This window comes from Rattus norvegicus, chromosome 4 (assembly GCF_021556685.1).
Source record: "Rattus norvegicus strain SHRSP/BbbUtx chromosome 4, alternate assembly SHRSP_T2T, whole genome shotgun sequence".
NCBI classification, from domain to species: Eukaryota; Metazoa; Chordata; class Mammalia; order Rodentia; family Muridae; genus Rattus; species Rattus norvegicus.
In genome coordinates, this window is record NC_141537.1 from 134,688,418 (window position 1) to 134,714,537 (window position 26,120).

The 26,120-nt window shown below is 47.5% G+C and overlaps 1 long non-coding RNA gene across 1 annotated transcript; it reads right to left on the reverse strand.

Moving 5' to 3' along the window:
• Window positions 1-12,049: 12,049 nt before the first annotated feature.
• On the reverse strand, window positions 12,050-17,927 carry LOC147995003 (uncharacterized). The gene is made up of 2 exons (XR_015687258.1): window positions 17,699-17,927; window positions 12,050-13,109 (listed from the first exon to the last, which is right to left on the reverse strand). It is a non-coding gene; the product is annotated as an uncharacterized LOC147995003 (long non-coding RNA).
• Between the last annotated feature and the right edge of the window lie 8,193 nt (window positions 17,928-26,120).

Sequence of the window (26,120 nt, forward strand, 5' to 3'; positions counted from 1 at the left end):
GTTTTGCTGCTTTTATTTCCACATACCCCACTTAAACCCTTTCCCTTACCCATGGAGCATAGCACCGTGTGCGCATGTGTGTGTCTGCATGTGAATTGAAGCTGGCCAGATTTCTTGGGTTTGAATCCTAACTCTGCCACAACTTGTTGCCTGGGTAATCACCAAAACAAGAGGGCAGTCTGTTAGGAGTCTAACAGGCTCTGGTGGGCGTTAATTGCTACATCCATGTAAGATCACCTCCACCCTCACCTTGGGTAGAGCGACTTCAGTGTGACCTCTGTGCCTCCTCTAGGTGGTACCAGCTGTGAGTTCCAGAGACATGTCTACGTTTCCAAGTTGAGAGGCAGAACTTCAACTTCTCTGGAAGAGCCATCAGTTATGTGATACATACTCATGTGTTCATAACTTCAAACTCCTGCTGGGGGGTTCAGGAGATAAATACACATTAAGATAGCGGTGAACGCTTGACCCTCAACAGTGGGCACAGAGCTGGCATGGAAGGTATCCTTTTGTAGGATACCTTTGAAATAGCACACTGAGCACAGTGTGTGACTCTCCTCCATTGAGGGCCCCAACTTTAAAACAAACAAAACACAGAAACATAGTTATTTATAAACACACTCTGATACTCTTTTCCAAGAGAGCAAATCCCAGTGGCTAAGAGCCAGCAGCAAGCGGCCATGAGCTGAAGATGGAGGCAGGCAGATCTAAGGCTGCAATGCAATGACTGGGTGACTTGGCTGGCTAAAGTGCCGTCAAGGTGTCCATGTGAAAACCACAGCTCTCATCTTAAAGGGAGCAAGACAGTTTGTTCTGGAGCCATTTTGAGTAGCCATGACCTGTGAACATAGATTTAGGTAACTCCAAATTCCATTTCCAGTGTGGAAGCAGTCTCATGAAGCCTTATAGTTGGATAGGTCGTAGAATGTCATAAATCAAGGCAAGTTTAAAATGTATTGGTGAGAACACCAGAGAGACAGATTCAGCACAGGGAGCTCAGGGGAGCTTTTCGGTAGGTCTTAGATGCTATCTGATGACATTCTTAGCTTTTGGGTTGGTGGAAACTAGTGGTCTGCTGAGTCAATAGATTCCAAAAGATTATTATCCATTAGTCACATGATGTTAATTTTGAGGAAGAGGTGGGCAAGGAATGGCAATGGCGGTTCTTCCAGAGCATCAGAACTAGCCTGAACTAAGGTACTGAGTCTCTGAGCCTGCTACACTCCAACTTCTCAATAGAGCTGCAGTTTAGACAGGTCAGTCAGTCCCTGCAGATAGTGTTCCCACCGGAATTCTCATTCAAAAGCTCACAGCAGGACGGTCAGTGCTAGAAAGGTCTTCTAGAGTACCCAGCACGACGGCTTTGGAGACTGCCTTGGTTGCTCCAGTAGAACACTTAGGTGATAGACCCATCTCCTTAGACATCGTGGAGGGAAAAGGAAAACTCCCCATTTTGGTGGTTGGAACAGAGATCCAAAGAAAACCAGGACTTTTGTGACATGTGGGGAATCGGTGCTTAAAGGTCAGCCTCCACATTAAAGTGGTTTTAAAAACATTTTTTTTTTTTGATATTTAGCATTACTTTATGTGTATCAGCGTTTTGGCTGTGTGCATGTCTGTGTACCTAATGTACTTGTGGAAGCCAGAAGAGGCCATTGGATCCCCTGCAACTGGAGTCAGGCTGTTGTGAACTGTCATGTAGGTGGTGGGAGTCGAACCTGGAAAAGCAGCCAGTGTTAGTATCAGTGAGCCGGGAGCCATTCACCAGCCCCATTAACTGTTTTTTTTTCTTTTTAAAAAAAGATTTATTTATTTTATGTATTAGGGCTCTCTATCTGCATGCAGACCTACGTGACAGATGAGGGCACTGGATCCCTTTACAGAAGGTTGTGAGCCACCTGATGTGGTTGCTGGGAGTTCCAGAGGTTTCAGGACCTCTGGAAGAGCAGTCAGTGCCCTTAACCGCTGAGCCATCTCTCCAACCCCTACCTTTTCAAAAGAGCATTTATTGTGTTTTATCTTTTGTGTGGGTGGGGAATGAGGACACCCTGAAGAGAACAACTTGCAGGAGTCCATTCTCTGTCCTTATGTAGGCTTCAGGGATCAAACTCAAGGAGAGGGCTCAGGCGTAAGCAGCAAGCGCCTTTACTTTCTGAGCCACATTTTCCAAAAATGCTTGTATTTTAGCCACTGATCTGACGTCATGTCCACCGAGAGAGAGAGAGAGAGAGAGAGAGAGAGAGAGAGAGAGAGAGAGAGAGAGAGAGAGAGAGAGAGAGGACCAAGAGAGTCAGTTCTTAAATACACCCTGGTTATGAGGCCTGGGGTAAGTGGTGAAACTGAAAAAGACAAACATTTCCTCAGCTCACCTGAGAAGTGTGCTATTAAAGCTGGGCATGGAAATCCTGGAACTTAGGGCTGGGGATTTAGCTCAGTGGTAGAGCGCTTACCTAGGAAGCACAAGGCCCTGGGTTCGGTCCCCAGCTCAGGAAAAAAAAAAAAAAAAAAAAAAAAGGAAATCCCGGAACTTGGGAGGCTGAGGCAGGAAGGTTGAGAGTTCAAGGTCAACCTGGGCTGTATAGTGCAACCCCATCACAAACAAAGCAAAACATTTGCAAGCTTTCCTGGCATCTTTTGAGTGATGCGAAAGGGGTCATTTTATCATCCACAGACGTGGAGTCATTTTACTTTTAAAATTGACAGCAAGAAGTGCCACTCACTGGGCTCCAAGTCACATAACCTGAAATAAAGGTCATACAGAGGTTATTTTGCAGGAGCAGAGTGAGGCAACCACTTCCTACTCTTACCCACCTCAACCCAGGAAGCAGATCCTGCTATTGCCTCTTCTTCGGAGATAAGACAGCATCTCAGAGGCTGATTCATTTCTTTAGGGACACACAGCAGTGTGAACACTGAATAGGATCTCAAGTTCAGTTTTTTCCTTTTGTCTAACTCTTGTCTGTACAAGGGAAGTTTGTAATAATTTGTTGCTCATTAAAAACCCTTTCCTGTTCCCTTTTCCCTACTTCTTCCAAACTCATCAACTGATCTTAGTAATGGCATTATTCAAGTCCCCTCGGAAGGAATCAATATTTAAAAATGGGTGGGGTTCAAATGCCTCCACTGCTTGTTGGGTCTCTCTCTCTCTCTCTCTCTCTCTCTCTCTCTCTCTCCCTCTCCCTCTCCCTCTCTCCCTCTCTCCCTCTCTCCCTCTCTCCCTCCCTCCTACTCCCTTTCCCTGTCTCTCTCCCTTCCTTCCCTGTGCTTCTCCCTTTTCCTCTCTACTTCTTCCTCTTCCTCTGTCTCTGTCTTCATCTCCCGCTCCCCTCTCTTTCCTTCTCCCCTTTCCTCCCTCTCCCCTCTCCTCCCCTCTTCTCTCTGTTCCCCTCTCTCCTCTCCTGCCTCTCCCCTCTCCCCTCTACACACACACACACACACACACACACACACACACACACACACACACACACACAGAGCGCGAGCGAGCGCGCGCGCGCGCTCGGGGAGGGGGGGGGCTGACCTCGTGAGCACCCATGTTCACAGCCTGTCTTCACTCTTTTGAAGGTTCCATGTGAAGAAAGATTTTCTGAAGGCGTCAGCTAACAGGATGTCCGGTTTCCTCAGTGGATGCTCACTGCTGTGGCTCTCTGTACATTTCTCCCAACTCTGACTTAAAAACAAACCTAGGACAAAAAAAGCTTGAATCTCAGTTGTTATAAAGCCTCAGGCACCAAGAAGAAATCATACGTTTTGTTAGTGTTATCACGGTCTCAACAGGTACTTCTTAGTCTGCCGCCCCAAATAAGTGTTCCCACTTAGAGTTTTATGTCTTAGACAGAAGAAAAATAGCCAATTTGCCAGTGTACCAAACCAAACCATCACGGGGATGGATTAGATGAGTGGCCTCATGGTGCCCCCTTGTGGTCATGAGTCAATCTGCAAGATGGTGTTGGTTTTTTCTTTTAAAAAAGACAGAAAGAAGGCAGGAAAGAAGAAAGGAAAAAAAGGGAGGAAGGAAGAAGGGAAGAAAGAAGGGAAGGAAGGAAAGAAGAAGGGAAGGAAGGAAAAGTCTTACATATGTTTTTAGCCAGCACATTTTAAGACTCGCCAAAGCAATTCATCAAACTTTAATCTCTGCAAAAAGTGGACATTTTCCTCAGCGTTCTCCACTAGCCTTACAGTGAGAGCTGCCAGAACATTTTGAATGGCAACAATGAGGTGTGGGAGGAAGCTGGGCAAGCCATGTGCATGTGTGTGAGAACCAGAGCCTGGGCCCAGAAAGGCAGCGGAGAGGTGGAGAGGGCATGAGTTCAAGGATCTAGGGCTGGAGGCTGAGCTCACTGTGTGCTTTGCAAAACGAAATTCCTTCCTCAGTTGTTTGCAACCGGCCTCTGCGATCATGGGGAGCGATTTTAAAGAGGGAGGCGTACAAGTAAACAAACACAGAATAAAGACAGTTTCAGAAGGGAAAGTGCAGTGAAGAAAAGGGATAAACCTGTGAACTTTGTGAAGAGGCCTGTCTAGATCCTCGGTGTGCAGTTGGAGGAGACCCCTGGGCTGGTGAAACGGCTCAGGGTATAAGAGTGCGTGACACACAACCCTGGAGCTCTGAATTCCATTTCATGGTCGAAAGAGAGAACTGATTCCCAGTTTTCTTCTAACCTCCACATGTATGCTGTGGCATTCACACCTGAATTCACACACACACATCCTACACCACCTTTCTGTCTCTGTCTCACTATCTCTCTCTGTCTGTCTCTCTGTCTCTGTCTCTCTCTGTCTCTCTCTCTCTCTCACACACACAAATTTTAAAAATCAAAATGGAGAAGTCCTTCCTTATTAATGGCCTTGTGACATTGTCATTGCAGGGTAAGTTATGAAGAGAGTCTTGAATCTAAAGCTACTGTCATGGATAGCCCTTATTGTAAAACATGGAGAAATCAAGCCGGTACTCACCTGGAGGCTTCACCCGACTGTGGCTTTCACAGTGCTGGAAGATGCTGTGCATGCTTCTGGAGTAGAAAAGAAAACCATCAGACTCACCCATCTGCAAATCCCTCCCATGTGCTACAACAACTGCCCAGCAAGATACACCCTACGTGGTTTGAATAGGTTTGCCCTCTATCCCCAACCCCATATACTCATGTGCTTCATTGCTTGGCTCACGAGAAGGAGCACTAGTGGGAGATGTGGTTTTGCTGGAGGAAGTGTGTCACTGTTGGGGTGGTCTTTGAGGTCTCTGGGCTCAAGCTCCACCCAGTGTGGAATTCTAGGCCCCCTTCTGTGGATGAAGATGTAGAACTCTCGGCTCCTCCAGTACCATGTTTGCCGGGATGCTGCCATGTTTCCTGCCATGATGATGATGGACTGAACCTCTAAAACTGTAAGCCACACCCAATTAAATGTTTTTTTTTTTTTTAAAGAGTTGCCTTGGTCATGGTGTCTCTTCACAGCAATGAAACCCTAAGTAAGACACACCCACTGATGCAGTAGAGGCATAAACGTTATGGGGGCAACCACCCACCTTTTGGCTATGTCTAAGGCCTGCTCCATGAGTTGGAACTCATACTTCGCACCATTAGTAGAGTCACGGACTGTGTCTAGATAGCCCTGGGAGGGAACCAAACGCTGTTGTTCTGCTGAATGGACATCCTATAGAAACCACTCCCAGTACTCAGCATCTCCCTTAGAAGAGAAACTTCTTCTTACAACAGATGGTGATTAATTCTTTTTTTTTTTTAGATTTATTTATTTATCATATACAAGTACACTGTAGCTGTCTTCAGATACACCAGAAGAGGGCATCAGATCCCATTACAGATGGTTGTGAGCCACCATGTGGTTGCTGGGAATTGAACTCATGACCTCTGGAAGAGCAGTCGGTGCTCTTAACCGCTGAGCCATCTCTCCAGCCCCCATGATGGTGATTAATTCTAAGGCGCTCAACTTAGCCTGGTCCATGCCTGGAGAAAAAGAGATTGTGGAGTGCTTAGTCCTAAATGAGATGTCTGTAGCACACGCCTATAGCCAAGGCTCTGTGACCTTCAAGGTATAGGTGGCAGAAAGATTGTGAGGGACAGAGGTGATGGATAACCCCAAGAAAGCAGCGTTATCCAGCCACATCAGGAGAGTCGCATGTGTAAAGTGACAGCAATTGTGGCAGCATACACAAGCCCCTCACAAACTCAAGTCATCATGGACGAGAGGTGGACAGGAAGTCCTACCACTACACTAGCTATTGACAACTACTGGGAAAGGGAGAGTCAGTTTTCTTTCAAGTTGTTAACCCGGGTAGGGTGACAAAATGCAGGGCAGTTCCCACTCGCAAGAGTACTTAGGCAACAGAAACTGGACTCAATGGTTAAGAAAAAAGGAAAAAAAACTAGAAACTGAGTGCAGGAAGGTGAAGATAGAGAGGGTGGATCTTAGAGTTGGTGAGTGGGAGTTCAAATAGATCAAAACGCATTGTATATGAAAGATGGCTCAGTGGTTGAAAAGGAGAGAGCTGGATGCCCACAGGGAGGCTCACAATCATCTATAAACCCAGATCCAAAGGGTCCAACGCCCTCTCTGGCCTACTCAGGTAGTGCATGCGTGTAGCACACAGAACCACACAGGAAACACACACACACACACACACACACACACACACACACACACACACACACACAGAATTAAAGCAAGCAACTCTTTGAAAATACATTGTATGACATTCTCAAGGGGTTAATTAAAGCCTTGTTTAAAAACTTTTCATCCATGTGAAATTTGAATTTCCCTCAGTATATGAGAAAGTATGAGTGCGTTCGTCCAGCCACCCTTGCTGGACTCTGTCCTCGTGTGAGGGGAAAGGATCCAGGCGTGGACCCGTGCTGTGCCTGCCTGGGGTTTTCTGATGGTCTGTGGATGAGTTTTCCCTGCCTGCTGCTTTCCCACAGCCGCAGCTTCCCAGGTGTCTGAGTGGCAGGCTATCGGGGAAAACCATGGGCTCCTGTCTAGGTGCCTTTCTGCTCACTGCTGTCCCCACTGGTGTTGACAAAGAGGGACCTTCTCCCTTGGCAGGTGGAGCAGGGTGACTCCAGATCTGGACCCATCTGGGGTGAAGACTTCAGAGAGAAGCCTGTCTTTACTCGGCTGACTTAGGTCAGACCGATAACGTCTGAGAGTAGTTTGTACACTGGAGGTCACTGTCAAATGGGGGTGACCATGTCCCTGAAGAGTCATGTGAAGATGAAGCCATGGGAATGTGAACCCATGCTGCTGGGTATGGTAGAAAGACGCCGCTCTCAGGGAGAGGAGGCCCTGACGTGCCTGAAGCTCTGCTCTCATAGGTGCTGTTTCCCACAGAGTACAAAGCGGTGTTCTTACACATGGCATTCTGGAGCTGCGGCAGGAGGACGGAGAGTTGGAGGCTAGTCTGGGCTAGATAGTGAGTTTCAGACTATCCTGGGCTGTGAGACCCGATGTCATTGGAGAAGGGGAGTACTTGTGTCCCACAGTCAGAGTTCCCTTGTGGCTTTGCCACTTGAACTTGCCTTGTAAGCTGTTTCAAACTTCAGCTTCCCCGGTGAAGAATGCTTGCCCATGGTAGGGAGGGACACACCCAGGCGGGTTGGTGGTACTGGCTTGACTCACTTCAGGAAGTGTTGAAGAAGCTGGCCCAGGTGGTGGAACGGGATGGAGGATACGAGGGAGTGGAGGGGTGTAGGCACATTGCAGGAGCGCAGAGGCAGCTCCAGAAGCCAGGCAAGGGCAGGGCTCTATTCTTCTTCACCTTTCGCAGCCTGGTGCCACGTGTGGGTGAGGGAGAGGCCCTCCCTGGGTTAGAAAATCCACCCATGAGAGGCCTGGAGTTGTCCATGAGTAACCTGTAGTGACAGGATCGAGCAATTGTTTTTTGGAAATCTTTCTCTATCACACGATGGAGGATTCCAGGTTTTTCTTAACATTTGAGCAGATATTTATTTATTTATTTATTTATTTATTTATCTGTCTATCTTTATGTATAAGAGTGTAAGAGTGTTGCTGGGTTATGGTGGCACACACCTTTAGTCCTAACATTGGGGAAGTAGAGGCAGGTGAATTTCTGAGTTTGAAGCCAGTCTACAGAGCGAGTTCCAGGATGGCAAGGGCTATACAGAGAAACCCTGTCTCCCTTGTCTTCTACCTCCCACCAAAAAAACAAAAACAAAAACAAAAAAAACCAAAACCCAAAACAACAACAAAAAAACCCCAACACCCTCCAACCCAAGTGTTTTGTTTGTTCGTATGTATGTATGTATGTATGTATGTATGTATGTATGTATACCACATGCATGTAAATGCCAGAAGACACTGCTGGATCCTCTAGAACTGAGTTAATAGACTATCGTGAGCTACCATGTAGGTGCTAGTAACTGAATTCAGGTATCTGGAAGGGAAACCAATGACAGCTCTTTGTGAGCTGTCTCCTAGCACCTATAGCAGCTCTTTAAGCTGAGTGGCCGCTTGGCCCTCTACTGCACCCTTCCTCCACCCATGGTGTTAAGATAGGGTCTCACTGCGTAGACCAGGCTGGCCTTGAATGCATGGTAAAACTCTTGTCTCGGCTTCCCACATTACAGGTGTGTGCCCCACACCTGGACCCCTCTTTCAAGGTTCCTTTTCATCTAAATGGGAGTTTAAAAACCAATCATGGTAACTCTGAAACAGGGTCATATCTTAGACTCATGGAGTGAATGTTAACTTTAGATGCTGGCTTGCTGGGAACTTGCATTCTAACAAGCATGGGGGCCGGGGATGGCATGACATTAGGAGGCTCAGCCAAGCCTGGGAACTATTTGGCCAACCTCTCTTCCATTTGTCATTTCCTCCTTTGCTTAGGTCTCACAGCAGGACCAGTGCTCACCAGTTCAGTAGTTCCCAGAATGGGAATTGCATCTTCAGCTTTATCCTGGAGCCTACAAGATGTAAGACCCTGTCTCCTAGGTCCCAATGGAGCCCATTGATCTAGCCACCCTGGGATGCCCTGACTCCCTCCAGAGGCTTCTGTTGCTGGCCAAGGTTCAAGAAGCAACCGGTGCATGTCATTTTTTGGTTCTGTACATGGAGCCCTAGAGTTTGAACTTGCTCAACCACTTTCTTCAGTTGTGAGGCATTTAGCATAAATCCTTTGGAAAGTAAATCTTTCGTAGGGAAGAGAGGGGCTTCGGGAAGGTGCGGCACACAAGGACGGGTATCCTCTTGTAGCTATTAAGTAATTAACTAGTCCTGGGGGATCAAACTAGGACTTGAAGCATGCCAGGCAAGTGCTCTACCACCGAATTACATTCTCAGCTTCTTAACCAGACATATGATACAACTACGAGGGGAAAATGCCAAGCTCCTACCCCCACCAGTCTCTTGAGCCCACCACTACTGTTAACCGTTTGAGGGAGCACTTCTGTTTGTATTTGTATTACAAACCGAATATCCACTTGTGGGGAGTGGATTGCGGAACCGTCCTTCCCATAACACCGTCTCCTTCCTTTTTTTTTTCCCACTCAGCTGTGCCCATGGCCACTCCTCCAGGCCATGGCTTGTCCCCTACACTCTTTTCTACTCCTGGATGTGAAATCTTCGGATTGATGGTTTCACAGATGAACTAGGTGCCTAGTTTGTGGCCACCTAGGGTCAGCAAGGTGTCCTTTGCACTGCAAGGGATGGCAGAGGGTGGAACTCAGAAACCTAGAGGTTGCTCCCAAAGACACCTGGGAAATTTTCAGTGTCAGAAACATTATCAAGAAATACAGGATGGGGGCTGGGGATTTAGCTCAGTGGTAGAGCGCTTACCTAGGAAGCGCAAGGCCCTGGGTTCGGTCCCCAGCTCCGAAAAAAAGAACCAAAAAAAAAAAAAAAAAAAAACAGGATGGAAGGCGTTCCGGTTGGAATTGTGTACAAAGTGATCGAGGGATTGGAACTTAGTGGGTCTCCCCAAGGAATCTCCACCCTCCTAATGATCCTGGGTCCTTGCTGGCCCACCACACATTCAACTGAGGCTGTCTCTCTTTGGCTTGGCAGCCTTTCTTTTCTGCCTCGAGCTCCGGCTTCTCTTCCTTCTCAGGCCTGGTGGATTTCTGTGAAAATCACCCCGCGTGTTCTATGTGTTTCCATTAATTGGTAGCAGCCTCATCAAAGGAGGTTGCTTAAGAAAATGTTGGCAGCCAGAGGAGGCTCGGAGCTCAGATCCGGTCTTCTTAGGGCAGGAAACCCTTTCTTCCCCAGCCTAAACAAATCCCAGGACTTCCCCCAGCTCCCCTTCCCCTGCAGGCACAAGTTGGCTTTGAAATCCAGGGGAAAAGGTTCAGGTGTAGCCTTACTTTGGCACAAGCCCTAATTCCTGTTATTTTATGAGTTTGTACACATTACCTGTCTTCCCACATAAGACTTAATAAAAGTCACGTGTATCCCCTTTTCCGGTTAAAGTTCATCAGCCTGTCTCTAAGGCTAGTTGGATCCTGGTGTTGCAGTTCATACTCTGGCCACGAGAGGGAGCACGATGCTTTGAGAAACATCAACATTTTCCGGCCACCCTCCTCCCCTCACCCCCCCCCCACCCCTCATCTTGCAGGTTGTTGCTACATGTGGAGCCGCTAATGAGCGATACAACCAGAGACTGTTGCGGGGAACTTGAGAATTCAAGGAGAGATGAGGCCACTAGTGTTGTTCTGTAAATAATTAATACCTCTGGTCAGCAGGTGGGTGTGGACCGTGCTGGCTGTAATCATTGGCATTTAAGGCTTTAAGTGGACAGTGGCTACCGGCCGGGTTTTCTACCTTAATGAGTAAGTTAGGATCTGCCCCCCAGGCACCGTTAATTGCTAAGAACTGACCTTTGAGCAGGACTGTAAAGAAGCACGGATTAATAACATTTTGGTCTCCAGAACTCGTGTAATAATTATCTTTGGCGGTCTGCAGCAGCCGTAAAGGGATCTGGGCCAGACCTTTCAGGGTAGAATTATGAGTTTGGAAGTCCACGGGAGGACAGAAGGGGGCGGTGGTGCCTGACATAGCTGAACTCCTTTGGACAGACCTGTGGGCCCTTGTATAGTGCATGGAGTGTTCAAGGGTGCTGCTTAATGTTCGTGACATTCTGGTAAGGTGAGAGCCTTTTTCTATTTGTTTGTTTGTTTATAATAAAACATTTTATTTTCTGTGTAAAAGGTTTTTTTTCTCCTGCATGTATGGAACTGCAGTACATGGGTGCAGTACTCCCTTGTTGCCAGAAGAGGGCATTAGATTCCTTGCACCAGGTGGTTCAAAAATCTTCCTGTATTGCTGGGAACTGAATCTGGGTCCTCTACAAGAAGATGCAGGTATCTTTAACGACAGAACCATTTCTTTAGCCCTCATTCTCGTTTTCAGAGAACAGAATGGGTGTAAAATAGCTGAGTATGTATTTGCTCAGTTCTTTTAGTGGCAGAACTCTGATTCGAACCCTGTGCTGTGTGGCTCCCTCCCTTTCTGTTCTATGCAAGACAGTATGTAAATTTGGGATGGGTCGAGGCAGGGAGAAGGCAGACAAAAATCTCTGTCGTTGAAGAATTTACACTCTAGATTGGACTAACCAAGAAAACAGAAGATAAACTTTGTTTTCCTTGTGGCCTTGCACTTGCTTGGTGTATTAGTTACTCTCCTCACTGGGGGGACAAAATACCCAATCAAGATAATGAAGTGCTGGCCATAGTGGTGAACGTTTTAAAAATCTCAGTACTCAGGAGGCAGAGGTGGAGGTGGGGGCGGGGGCGGGGGCAGAGGCAGGCAGACCTCTGTGAGTTCAAGGCCAACCTTATCTACAAACTGGGTTTCATGACAGACATTCTTTGAACCATAGATAGATAGATAGATAGATAGATAGATAGATAGATAGATAGATAGATAGATAGATAGATAGATGAGAGAGAAAAGGAAGTAACTTAGAAGGAAGAAGCGTTTCACTTTGGAAGGCAGGTCATCGTGTTGTAGAAACTGGCATGTCGAGCAGCTGCTCAGTCAGCGTCCACGGTAAGGAAGCAGAGAGCCATTGACATTGACATCAGCTCATTTCTCCTTGTTATTGAGCCAGGGACCCCAGTCCCAGGAATGGTCTGATCCACATTTACAGTGACTCTCCCCTTCTTAGTTTACCCGATCTAGAGAGTCCTTCGTGGGTGTTTTTTGTCCTAAAAGATTCTAGATCCTGTGAGGTTGACAAAGTTGACTGTCACGCTGGTACAGGTGCTGTACCACCAAGCTGTACCTGAGCCCCAAGAAACTTTCCATGGCTGTGCAGGAGGAGCAAACGGGCAGCGTTGTAGGTGCGGGGAAGAATGGCTGCTTTCCAGAGGGTGCCCATGGCTGCGGGGAGGAGAGGGGATGGAGAAAAACTGCCTAAGGAGTAGACTCCATCTAGGCGAAGAGCATCCCAGAAACAGGGTCTAGCCTGCGCAAAGGCCCTGACACGGTCTGGGCTGCGTGAAGTGGGCGGAAAAACCAACCAACCAACGAAACGGGCGCGGGAGGCTGGCCTTTGTAATCCTGTGTCCCTCGTGTCACCATGGAGTCCCAAACTGTCTCCCACGAGTCTGCCTTTGCCAGGCATGTGTGTTGCTGTCAGACACAAGACAAGCCTGTGGCTAGATTCCAGCTCATGTCACCTTTTTTTTTTTTTCAAAAAAAAAAAAACCCATTTAATTCATCCTTCCTGGCCTCCCTGGTTCCCAAAGGAAGGCCCAGCTGCCAACTCCCTCTTTATTATAATCTCCCTCTGGCCGACTCCATCTGCTTTGGACCCCGGTGGAAGCCAGCACCGTCATCCCTGGACCATCAAGCCCTACATCTTGTTTAACCTGCTGAGCTCTGACACCAACCTCGGTTCAAGGGCAAGCCAGACCTTGGGGACGGGAGGAAGAGAGGAGTGGGCCAGGTGGAGGTGGAGGAGGCTGCTGCAGGTAGACAGTAGGCGTGCTCCGATGTGGTGGTGGTGGTGGTGGTGAGAGACGGAGGGCGGGCTGCTCAGCTGTCCATCAACGGGAACTGGCCAGCCAAATTCTGATTTCTCAGTATCACGGCGTATCTAGCAGTCGTTAAAATGAAGATCTGATGTCGTGTTTGGCCTAAGGAGTTAGATTCAAAAGTCTCCATTATATATCGTGTGGGGACCTATGTATGCAGAGGAATCAGCTCAGAAGGCAGAAGAAGGGGTGTAGAGCTGAAGGGCTCCAACTGAAGTTAGGGGTACAGTCACTGCTCAGTATCCCGATGGCAGTTAAAGAGACCGGTGGCTCTATGCTTTCTCAGCACTAAGGCAAGGCTGGATGGAGTGTGTGTTACTCTCCTAGTTTCCCTGGCTCGGCTGGTAAAGCGAGGATCTCTGAGCAAGCATCCGAGTGGAATCCCCAGTGCCTACCCAAAAGCTAGGCCTGGTGCTGTGTGCTGAGCACTGGGGAGGCAGAGACAGGAGAACCCTGGAACTCACTCTACAGACAGTCTAGCTGAATTGGGAAGCGCCGTGAGGCCCAGGCTCAAAAAAGGTGGAGAGAAATTGATGGGCTTGACAAGCACACAAATATAGGTTTGCATATACACAGGACCACATAATATGTTCTAAACACATGAAGCTATGATGAAATTAAAGTTCTGTCATGTGTTGTAGCAAACGAGTGAAAACCTTTATAAACTGTAATGCGTAGCTAACATTTATCTGGTAGGTGCTGAAGGATATACACATACACACACACAACATATGTTATACACATACAATACATTCTATTTATGTACAACATATATAAATATAATATATATATATACATACTAAATATAATATATATTTAGTTGATTGATCCACTGGATTCTTGTTGTACTGATCACACATACATCCAATCAGTTCTTATGTCAGTCTATCAGTGAAAAGACAAAGGACGCACCAGAGAGGGTGCCTAACTTTTCTGAGGTCACACAGCTTGTGCTGAGTAAGGATTTGAAGTCAGACGCTGGCTCTGAGCTGCAGTGCTGTGCTGACCTTCCCCAGGCTTTGTGCTGCAAGGCTCCTCAGAGCCTTACTGTGCTATTACACATCATGATTCTCTAAAGGGTTCACTGGGCCGCAGCACCCCGCTTCAGGAGCTGACTATCCTCAGAGCTTCAGAAGGGGGTCTCTAAGTGACTGAGTGGTGGAGCACATGTCTAGCAGATTCATAGCATCACACAAAACACACAGAGAGAGCCAAAATGCCAAACATAAGCTCTCTGAGTTATTTTAGTAATTTTGGTGAAATTTATTTTAAAAGAGTCCATTGCACGCAAGACTTTTGTTCCTGGGATTGAGCTACCATTCCCAACCCCCAGTGCAAAATGAGCATAATTTTGTTTCTCTACCTAACTGATTTTGTATCAAATCCACAGGGTTTGTTTTCCTTTCTTGGTACTGATGGGCACAGGTTGGGATTTCTGGAGCCTGGCATTACTTGGGGTTTATTGGTAGGGCCCCCATCATGCTGTGTCTAGGGTGATGTCTGCAGTTCAGCTTCCACAGGTTTGGTGGCAGCTGAGGATGATCCCCAAGCTTCAGAGTTGTCTTGCAGAAACCACAACAAATCTAAGTTCTGGGGACTTAGGGGGAGAGAGCCCCCAGTCCCAGCATGACTCTTTGATAAGCAAGCAGAGGCAGCCAGGCATGTGTACATGTTGGGCGTCCTTCCTGTGGTACACCCTGGCAGGGAGATTGACTATGCTCTGCTAGGAACCATTTTCATAGGACCCACCCTAGTCCACTTAGCGGGAGTGAGTGCCAGCATTTTAGCTATTTCAGAGAATGAGCCAGTGACTGTTACTTCTTCACAGCAACTCCCATCACTGCCCTGGCTCACTATCTTGGTCCCACTGCCTTGGGACCACCAAGCGATGTCTCCATGGCACAGTGAAACCATTTTCCATCAAGCAGCCTTTCTCCTTGGTTCCTGCCAGCTACCTATTCAAGCCCTGTCTTGAGTCACACGTTTCAGTGACCTCACATGAATGAAGTTGTATAAGGTGGCCATATGGAGTCTTCATTCTGCATGGCATTTGAGTTTATGCATGTGGCAGCATGTATTAGTAGAGCATTCCTTTTTATGGGCTGCATACTATTCCATATAGATATAACACACCAACTCTAAAGATTATATTTGCACACATATTATTGCTGCTGCTGGCTTTACTAAGAGACGTTTCTTGATGTGGATGGAGGTGAATGCAGAACCTCACAACTGCCTAAAGGGCACAGCTCAGCCCTAAATGGGACATCTATTTCACCCTCTCAAGGGCATGCTATGCAATGCTGTCTCCTGGACATGACGTGACATTGCATATGAATCCATGGAAGCTGGGGTACATGCTCAGGCCCAGCCTTCTCATTATGGACAGAGGAGGAACTCCCAAGACACCACCCTTCCATGGGGATCTATAGGTAGTCAGTGTTGCTGGGAAGGACATTTCTGAGTGGTGAAGCCATGTTCCCATAAACAGCTTCTCGCTTATGCTCCTATAAGCACCCCTAAACTTGTGGGATTACAAGAAAAAAGAGACAAGGGAGTTGTTGAGAATAGTGGGGGAGGAGTGTTGGTGGGGACAAGAGAGAGGGAAGCAAGATTCAGTAGTGGGGGATGAGAAAGAATAGGACACACACACATCTGTATGTATAAAAATGTCACTGTGAAAACCATTATTATATGTAGTTAATGTGTGCCAATAAAAATAATGGTCCAGGGGCTAGAGAGAGGGTTCAGTGATTACAAGCACATACCAGTCTTGCAGAAGACCCAAGTCTGGTTTTTAGCATCCATGTGGGTAGACTACACTGCCTGTAACTTCAGCTCCGAGGGGTTCTGAATCCTCTTCTGGACTCCGAGAGCATCTTAACTCACACCTATGATCCTCATGCACAGACACAAATGTGCACATGTAAACGGAACAGCGGACCTTTAAACAGATAGTACTCCACTGTAGATGCATGTGTGTAAATCTATAACCACACTGCACTGCCTGCATAGAGCATGCAGGTCGCGTGCTGCTCCTTTGGAAGACATGCATCCACATTTCTATATGCATACGTAGCATGATCTGTTCATTTGCTTGTTCACGTCTGACAGTTTTCACTGCGTGCTACCAAGGAAGTTTCCTTGGCTCTTTGAGCCTCAGTCTTTTGATCTGCAGCAGTAACTGCCCACTAGAGAAGAGGAGTGGCATGGGTGTTACCGGTCTGGCAGCATTCCAGGTGTTTACTGAAAGCGTTAATAGCACCCGCAAGTCTTATAGGTGATGTTTTGTCTCGATTTAGTGTTTATCAAAAGTAGACCCTTTGATAAGGATTTGCCTCCAGGTAGCTTCAAAGAATCATCTTGGGAGGTAAGATTCAGAAAGGGACAGAGCCCAGCTGGTTGGGTTGTCAGTCCTCCTCACTCCTGGGTACCTGAGTATATACTCTGGCTTTCTGAGTATATCTCAGAATTGTCTTGCTGGAGACCAAGGGCTGAGCATCTAGTCCCGAATGTCTGTCGCAGTCCATGAAAGCCTCCTCTAGGGGAGTGGGAGAGTCTTGATGCTCCCCACTAAAGGCCACAGAGAGCCCTCTGGCATAGCCGCTATGGTTTGTGTGAGGCCTGAGTGCTGGGCAGTGGGCAGCTTGGCAGATGTGAGCAACCAGGCTGTACCATCTGCTGTGTGCACGAGTGTCCAGCATCCCACTTCACTCCTGCCTTTGAGAGTCCTGTAGGACATCACGCTCCATCCCCACATCAGGAGTGCAGGCAGCACAGTGGGCTTGCTGTCTCAGTTTTGTTCTAACTGCTGACAGAGCCTAGTTCTTTTGGAAATGCTCCCCTCACTGATTCACAGTGATGCCTGGATTCTGTGTGATACAGCCCTCCGCAAAGCGCTCAACACCAGGACCTCAGAGACCCACCCAAGCCCAAGCTTCGATCCCTGCTTCCTGGGCTGTTCCAGACCGAGTGCAGAGGCCCCTGAGAATAATCTGTGCTCAAACCTATTCAAGCCATTGAGATAATTTCATATAAACTATACTGGGTGGATTAGATGGTGTCTAAGAGGATAGGAAGTGCTCAATTCTCAGACAACAGAGACGAACCCTTCACATTCAGAGCTTCACATTGACGTGGCTGTGAAATGCTCTTAGGTTCTGTCTCCTTCAGTGGGCAGTGTTGACTGCGATCTCCTCACCTGTCTCCTTCCCATCTGCCTCTGCGCTGGACTCTGGAAAGTGCCCCAGTCACATTTCCAGCTTCTTTCAGAGGCGGCTGTGCCTGTGATCCAGTTTTCACCAAGGACAGGTCAACGTCCTCTGGGCACAGGGACTCGTTATGAGGACAGCTGCTTTGCAGGCAGCGGACACACCACCTTCTCCCTATCTGGAGTGCAGGCGACACAACTGGAAATTTAACCATCGCTTTTGTAACCAGGTAGAGTGCCTGCCTTCTCAATACCACGTGGAGAAAAAAAATGTTAGTGGAATTCAAATAGAATCTGGAGGTGAGTGAACAAGATTTGCCAACGACAGCCTGGCTTTGAGAACACGGCGATGGTGCTCCTAATGGGGGAGCTGAGCGAGGTTCAACTGTGTCCTGCTGTGGGACTGTCCTGTCAATCACAAAGCTTTTGAAAATAGTTAACTTAAATATACTACGCCTGAGTGGCTAACACAGACACTTACCTGGCCCAAGTGCCGTACGTGCATTTGTGACTGTGGAGTACTTGGCTCTGAATGTGGCCTCCGTACCACACTCTCTTTTCCCAAGGCCCGGGGGACACTGAAGAAGAGGGATGGGCAGGTTTTGAGAGTTGGAGGTATGAGGTAGGAAAGGGTTGCTGGGATGTGGTGTCCTCAGTGCACGGCAATCCCTGTTCCCACGATCTCACAGGGATCATGGCTGCTTACACATGACCAAACAGCCAAACTTCCAGCACAAATCAGGGAAGGTCACAAAGCCCCACCCCTGGCTGAGTTACTTTTCTTCAGGGGCGTGGTCTGTGGTCGTTGCCCATGCTCCAGTGGACGGCTCTAAACCCATGTGCCAAGGGCAGCACTAATCAGACTCAAATGAATTACATAGAAAAGAAACCAGAGAGGGCAAGAAGTTGGGAGGAACACACTGAGGAGGAGTCTGGGAGAAACCTCAGGGGGAAATAGGGTAGACATCACCAAAACACAGTGTGTGCATGCACGGAACTCTCAAAGATTAGATGGAAAAACATATTAAAACACCGTGCATGCATTCTTTATTGCTTTGGGGTCTTATTTGTGTAGGCTTGGACTTAGTTCACCCACTACCAGATGCTGGGGCTTCCAGAACACAGCCAGTGCTTGCCCTTTGTTTTCATGGACAAAGGATCATTTCACAGCTTCCTTCCCTCCGTTTCTCAGGCATCTCATAGCTACTCAACCCCAGAGATGTTCATGCCTCTTACCAAATTTTTTCATTTACTTAAAATTTACATTTGTATAGCTTACTTATTTTAAATTGATGCAATTACATTCTTACCATTTAATTTGTAATTTGATTACTTTCATTCATTGAAATTTGTATTCGATTTTGGTTTTTTTTCATGTTATTATTTTATTGTCCCGGGAAGGACAGCAAACACAGGCAACGGTCATGGTTGGCACAGCGAGCCCTCTGAGATCATGACTGCTGCCCTCCTGGAGCCAGGGTGTCTTCTCCGCAGCCCTATCCTCAGCAGCTGGGGCAGGCACAGTAGAGCATCCAGGCACACACACAGGACTTGGCACACGGGCAGGGGGTGGGCTCAAGACTTGGCTGGAGCTCCTGGCTGTGAGGCCCTGGGTTTTGGCAGGAGGTGCCAAGCTGTTCCGTGTGTTCCTGGAGCTGGGGACATCTGTGGTGTGGTCAGAGCAGATGCCCACCTGGCAAGGCACCCAGAGGACAGCAGACCCAAGACTTGGGGACCAGGCTTGCTGACACTGTGGGAGCAGCTGGGTCTTGCCACAGTTGCATCTCAGGATTTCTCTTGTAAAGAGCCCACTGGGCTTCTTTGTTTTCAAAACCACTTTGAGCTGGCCTTCTGTGTCAGTCACAAGGAACTTCAAGACTTGTTAAGCAACCATGGTGCCTGACTCTCCAAGTTACAGTGTTGTCCCTGACCTTATCCTTGACCCTGTCACAGTCCTTAGAATAAAACCACCACTGCCTGGTCTTGCTTAAGACTCTGGGCTCACTGGTAAAGCAACCTTGCTTTGGCCCTTTCCTGCTACAAGCAAGACACAAGGCCCACAAATCCTGAGACTCCTCAGAGCCTCGGGTTCCTTGTTTATACAACATAAATAACTGGACCCTGAAAGGTTGTTGCACTGGGCTGGGGGTGAGGCTTAGCAGTAGAGTGCTTTTCCGGAATATATGAGGACCCAGGTTTAATCTCCAGAGCTGCCAAGGAGCTGCTGAGAGGACAAAAAGCCATGCGGGAACGGTCCACGTGAAACGTTCAAGTCGTGCTTATTTTTATCAGTTACTATTAATAAATGCAGGACAGCGGCGGGAAGTAAGCCTGCTTTCTTCGTCTCTTTGTGTATTTCACATGCTTGCCGTGCAGATAGAAGCTGGGAACCTTTCAGAAGAAAGTATTGAGGGCTGCTCTCTGTTTCTAGGAATCAAAGAAGTGAGTAAGATGTCATCGCCCCGTGGTTCCTCAGGGATGGAAGGGCTTAATGGACCACCTAGAGCAAGTGGTGAACACACCTGAACTCACATGGGGCTCAGCTCATTACCACAGCATGCCTCACAGAGGGGCTGTTCTGGAAGAGTATTGGAAGGTTCCCAGGGGCCAGAAACAGGAATGCCTCTGTTTGGTGCCTTTTCCTGGGGAACAAATGTCAGTTTACTCCAGCACCAATGGCAGAGGAAAGAAATCATTCCACTGAACTCTAGCTTGGTAAAGGAACTGGAGTTATAGGCTATTGTGAGCCACTCTGCCCAACTTGGGCATGGAGACCCAAACTCGGGTAAGAGCAGTAAGTACCCTCTCTTGACTGCTAAGCCATCTCTCCAGTCCCAAATACTTACTTCTCTAACGTCAGGGCTGGGCCTTTCGAGTGTTACAGCTTTCTGTTCCTTGTGAGTTTCCTTAGCTTTCTGAGTCTTGTCCTGCCTCCCTCTAGGAAGGGACGCTTTCATTCAGAAGAGCCTCCCAACATTGGCTCTTATTCAGCATGAATGGCAGAAATGAAGAATGTGTCCATTGAAGATTGAGAGCAGGCAGAGAGGCATCATGTGCACAGAGCTGACCCTGGGCCCGAGGGACATACTTTAAAAAAACGGTCATCATCTGATCGAGTATTGGATGACCCGCCTTGGAGAAAAGCGTTGGCCGCTCTCTGGGTATCTGTTACTTTAAGTTCAAAAGAAGCCTGTAGGACCAGAACTGTCATTGTTTGGATGTTATTTTATGATGTATGGTTTTATGAAGTAAAAATAAAAACTTAAGCGAGGAAAAAAAAGATCTCTCTTGCTACTTCTAGAACTTTCCTACAACAATATAGATTTCCTCTTGCCTTTATTCTCTGTCAAACAAAATCACGTAGGAAGCTAAATTTAAGCCATTTCAGGATTGCAGATGTGCAAAATCTTTTATGAGGAACATTTGACCTGATTTGTCTTACTAATTAGCAAATATCTCTTCCCTGGATGGGGTGTTTCACTCGACAGCACATTTTTAATCAAGGCGTAAATTTTTAGCGAACCAAGGTTCCTAAGAAAACCATGAAATGCCACCTTCAACGGAGGGATGCACATGTCACAGCAATAACACAGCAGGGACCTGGACGAGAAGGAGCTGCGAGCTCATTTGCGGAGGCGACTGAATAACGACTTCCTGCCTTGTCTGAAAATACCGCCAACAAATGGCTACAAGGAGATTGCAACAGCTCAAGGTGAGGCAGAACTTGGGGATGGATGGGGTCAGGCGGTGTGAGGAGCTTTAAAGGAGAATTAATTTGGAAAAAAAAAAAGGTGCCACAAAGCATTTTTACGTGAGCCGTGAGCCGTAAGGCTGGAGCCCAGTGGCCTGTAGGACTCACTTAAGAGCAGCGAGCAGCGCCACGGTCACAGGACCAAGAGAGTTTGGTGTCGTTCCGGGGGCTGCAAGTCCCAGAGATAAGCTCTGTTAGGTCAGTAGTAGTTCAGGCAGCGATCCACAGAGGTGAAGCCCTTGTTTGGTTTCTGCAGCGGGAAGGTGAGGCTGTACCGAGGGTGCGGCTCCCACAGAACAAAGGAGAGCATCGCAGAGACTGAATTACCCTTGCCTACGCCTCGTCCAGCACCGGAACTCAAGCTCCTAAACCCCGGAAGGCCGCGTTCAATTACCTGCATAAACTGACGTTATTTGTCAAACCGAGGCAAGAGTGTGAATTTGGGATTGGCCTGCACTACACAGGGAGATTAAGTAATTAAACTGGAACAAAGACTAACTTTTATGCTAAAAATGGCACACACATCAAGGCTGGTGAGATGGCTCGGCAGGTGAGAGGGACCTGTGGCCAACCACGACAGCCTGAATTGGATTCCCAGGACCTGTGTGTGTGTGTGTGTGTGTGTGTGTGTGTGTGTGTGTGTGTGTGTTATGTGTAAGAGTGTATAGTGAGGCATTTCCATAGTGTACATATGGAACTCATAGGACAGTTTTGGGGAGACAATCCTCTCCTTCATATGGGTCCTTGGGACATTAGGAATCTGTGTTGAAGGTGGCGCCTACTTCATCACTCTCTGCCTCCAACTCCCTTCATTTCCTTCTGTCAGCCTCCCTCTTCCTGTTCCCTTTCTTCCTTTCTGATTGGGTCCTCAGTGGAGTCTTAAATCTTAACAGTATCTAAAGCATTATGAAGAAGATTAAAAAAAACATCGACACTTCTATTCAGACAAAGTATTTTAAAATATAAAATCTCAAAAGTTAAATGTCCCTTATACCATTCCCCTGGGTAGTGGCTTTTTATAGTTTGTTTTTAAGGCACTCACTAACCTACAGTATTATCTTCATAGGAACAACTGTTCAGCACATCCCTTTGCTCCTTCCCTGTCGTATGGCCTTTCCTGGGGACAGGCAAACAAAGATCTATTCATTTCAGATGGTGCGCCCACGGCAGACCAAAGAAAAGATTGCACTCCAGTCTGGCTTCGTAACCGGTGAGTTTTTTGTGTTAGCTTACAAGAGCACAGGTAACTCAAAGGAAGCTGCATCCCTGAGAAGGCCCCGCCTCCTCACCCTGCAGGCGTGGGTGAAGGCTCATAAAGGCTGCATCCCTGGGCTCTCTGTCGTGCTTGCAGGCAGGCCCACTAGAGACTCCTCTCTCCCTCAGAGAGATTATTCATTTACAGTCTTACAAGCTTACAGAGTATCTTTGGGGAACGGACTTTGGATGCTTATGGCTTCCCGAGTTTGCAGTATTTTCTGAGTTTCCTTAGCTTGTGAAGTCTTAGGAACTCTCATCTCCCTCTAGCCCTCTCTCTTTCCTTTCACTCACAGGAAAAGCCACACGGCACTTCCTGTTGCTGATATTGTAACTCATTTTAATCTCCTTTGCTTGCTTCCTAAGGCTGCTCAGGTGCTTTCCAGTCTGGGACTTGTAATGACTGACCGTGCGGATTCACCCCCACCCCACCCCCATTCCTCATAGATGCAGGTACATTCAAAAGCTCTCCTTTCTCCCAATTCACATATATCCTAAGAAGGTTGGCACTAACAGCACACCTCTACAGGGTTGAGAAGGTGAGGGATCGGGAAGTGGTGTGTGCACACACCTCCACATGCAGAGTCTTTATGGTTTTATGTGCATATTCAGAGGCGGCAGAACCTCCATGTCTATGAATTACTTACGCACGGCTATATATATTGCATGTGCTGTGAGAAATCTACAAAGGCGGAAAGGCAAAGGCCCTGCTCAGTATGGAAAGCGTTGATAAAGGAGCAAGAGTCTGGAGCCCACACAGCCATGCTTTGAGCTAAACTGGAACTAGGCAGAGGCTAGCAAAGGGCTTTTGTGTGGATAAGAGACCCAGAGTGGTGACAGGACCCTGACACCGAAAGCCCTGGCACAGTGGAGGGTAAGAGATGCCATCTCAGGTTGGTAGTTTGGACTCTGAGAGCCCCAAGGGTCCAGGTTAGTTGATTCTTTGGTCTTTCTGTGGGGTTCCTATCCCCTTTGGGCCTTCCTCCTATTCTTTCATAGGAGTCCCCAAGCTCTGTCCATCCACTCTGTGGGTGTCTGTATCTGTTTGAGTCAGTTGCTGGGTAGAGCCTCTCAGAGGACAACAGGCTGAACCTAGGCCTCCCCACACATATGTAACAGATGTGTGCAGCTTGATCTTCATGTGGGTCCTGAACAACTTGGGGTGGGGGGCTGTCCCAAAAGCCTTTGCCTGCACAGGGGTTGTGGGGAGGGTTATGTTCTCCTAGCTGGGCTGTTTTGTCTGATCTCAGTGGGAGAGGAAGCTCCTAGCCTTGCAGAGTCTTGAAGTGCTATGGTGGAGGGAATACCCACGGGTCTCCTCTCAGAGGAGAAGGGGATGGGGGATGAGGGAAGGATTGTACAGGGGATGACCAGGAAGGGGGCAGTGAGTGGGATATAAAGTAAATAAGTAATAAAGTAAAAAAATAATAAATTAAAAATTATATTTCTTTAAAGGATTAAAAAGAAATAGAATAAACCGTCAAAACAAAACAAAGCAAAAACCACCACCACCACCACCACCATCACCACAACAACAAAATCCCAAACCATAAAGATGCTTTCTCAAACAAGGCAATGTCCCCGGACCACGAGGATAGAGGGATAGTGTTGAGAGAGAAGAAAAGCACAATGATTCCAAATTACGTTATGAGGAACCAGAGATAGACAACACAAAAAATCCAAAGTCACAAGAAAAAGGGCTGGTTTTCTCGTGATCACTGATTTTGGGAAATTGGTAAGCGTGGAGCACCTGTGCCCTTGTCTGACACATTAACTACTGCCCTTCCTTTCCATCCGAGTGGAGAAGAAACTCCGCAGTTCTCTCTTTACTGTCTTAGGCCGCTCTACACTGGGGCTGACTGGCAACGGAACGGGGCTTGCGTTTCCATCGAAGCTTTTGAGAGCCCTGCTGTATGCAGAGGTGCTGCGGCTTGGATTAAGAGGTCTTCCACCCTCCACTCTGATGTGTTACATTTATTCCTACATTTGTGTTGTTGGGAGGTGCTGAGACCTTTAAGAGGTGGAGTCTTTTGGGAGATCTTAGGTCATTTCTCTAGAAGGGGATCATGGGATACTACTCTCTAGTCTTTCTGTTTACTTCCTGGCTGTAGCTTCCTGTACCACAAACCCCTGCCTAGCTTTCCTGCCATAGGTCCATAGCAACTGTGCGAGTCAGTCATGGACTGAAATGCTGGAACTGTTCAGGGAAGCTAAGAGTTTAGATGGCGGAGTCCACAATAGCCTCGATGGATTCTCCTGCTTACGTGGGTATGGATGGCCTACAATAAAGCCACAGGAGATGCTGGGATAAAGAAATTGACACGACTAGAGTGACAGTGACGTCACTTGTTAAATTGGGAACCTGGATCAGCGAAGCAACTTTTTTTTTTTTGGTCTTAGTTTACTCGTTTGTATAGAACTTCCCCCAACCCCATGACTGTAAGAAATATTTTGTAGTGAATGGTTCATTAATGGAAACAATGTAAATACTAGGTAACCCTCTTGTTCCTTCCTAACTCTTTTCTTTGGTATTAAGTTAACTAGTACTGCAGTGGTATCTACAGGCAAGGCACAGCCAGTTCGTGGGGACCTTCCTCTCTGGCTTCCGGCCTTTCCTCAGCAGTTCCTTCCGGCAGCTGAAGCTCCTTTAACCACAGTCATTGTCTGATGGGGTGTTCGCTAATGTAACAGCCAATCACAGTAGCCTATTCCCTGGCTGCCATGATTGGTCTACAAATGAACATGTCACTCAGGATTATCCAATCAGTTTCCTCTCTTGTACTTCCTAAAAATGGAGATCAGGAGGAAAAGCTCTTTCTTGCCAGAAATGTGGGATATGAGTGTAGGAACCACCCATTATGGAGTGTCTGTGGTCTTTGGTGTAAAGAAAGACCAAAGAGCTGCGCAGAGACTCCTAGACACAGGTGTGGGTGCAAAGCTACCTAGCTCGTCATTTTAGCCAGTCCTGCCCCCCTTTTGCTATTCCTAGTATTTGGGACTCTGAGTCAGGATCTCCCAAACTTCTTTGATCCGAGCTGTTTTGGGTTCTATTGTCATTTATAAGCAAGAAAGTGCTGACTCCGAAGGTGTCCAACAAGCCAGTGTTTGCATATTTCAAAGTCCCTTAGTTTTATGTAATTGAGGCAAGGGTTGGTGCCGACCCTATAGTGCCACCACTTGGTTTTTCCTGTTTGGGAAGGAAAATAACACCCGTTCCGGCCCGGGGAAGGATGGGATGGGAGGAGACTAGGAGGTAGACAGTGCCATTGAGAAGGGTCCATCATGAAGATAGATAGCAGCAGGGAACGCTCCTGAGAGAGCATCTCTTGCTTCCTTCTGGGAGCAGGCCGGCATATGCCACCAATATGATTTTCAACAAGGAAACAGTTTGTGGTGAAGTTGCAGGGAGGGAGCCAACCAAGATCTGGGCCTCGGAGCCAGCTACTGATGATCAAAAAGACAGTGTCACAAGATATCTAGGACCCAGCCCAAGTAGAACTGCTGGCCCATTGGTGTGGGAGAGCCAGCCCTTCAAGTAGCTTTGTAGGTGTCAAAAGTGCAGGTTTTATAATCTCGATCCGTTAAAACTACTTTGTGGATTGATAAAAAACTATAGACACACATCATGGTTTGGAGAGTTTTCAACTTTAAGTAAAAGCATATCACAGTCTTTAACACCACCCCCCACCTCTGCGCGTGCGCGTGAACACGCGAACACACACACACACACACACACACACACACACACACCCCTCATCCTAGGATGCGGGATGCAGGTATAAGAGAGCTCTGCAGTGTGTATGAAGAAATCAGAGGACTGCTTGCTGGAGTCCACATTGCTCCCTCAGATCGAACTCAAGTCCTCAGGTTTGGTAGTAAGCATTTTTACCTGCTGAGC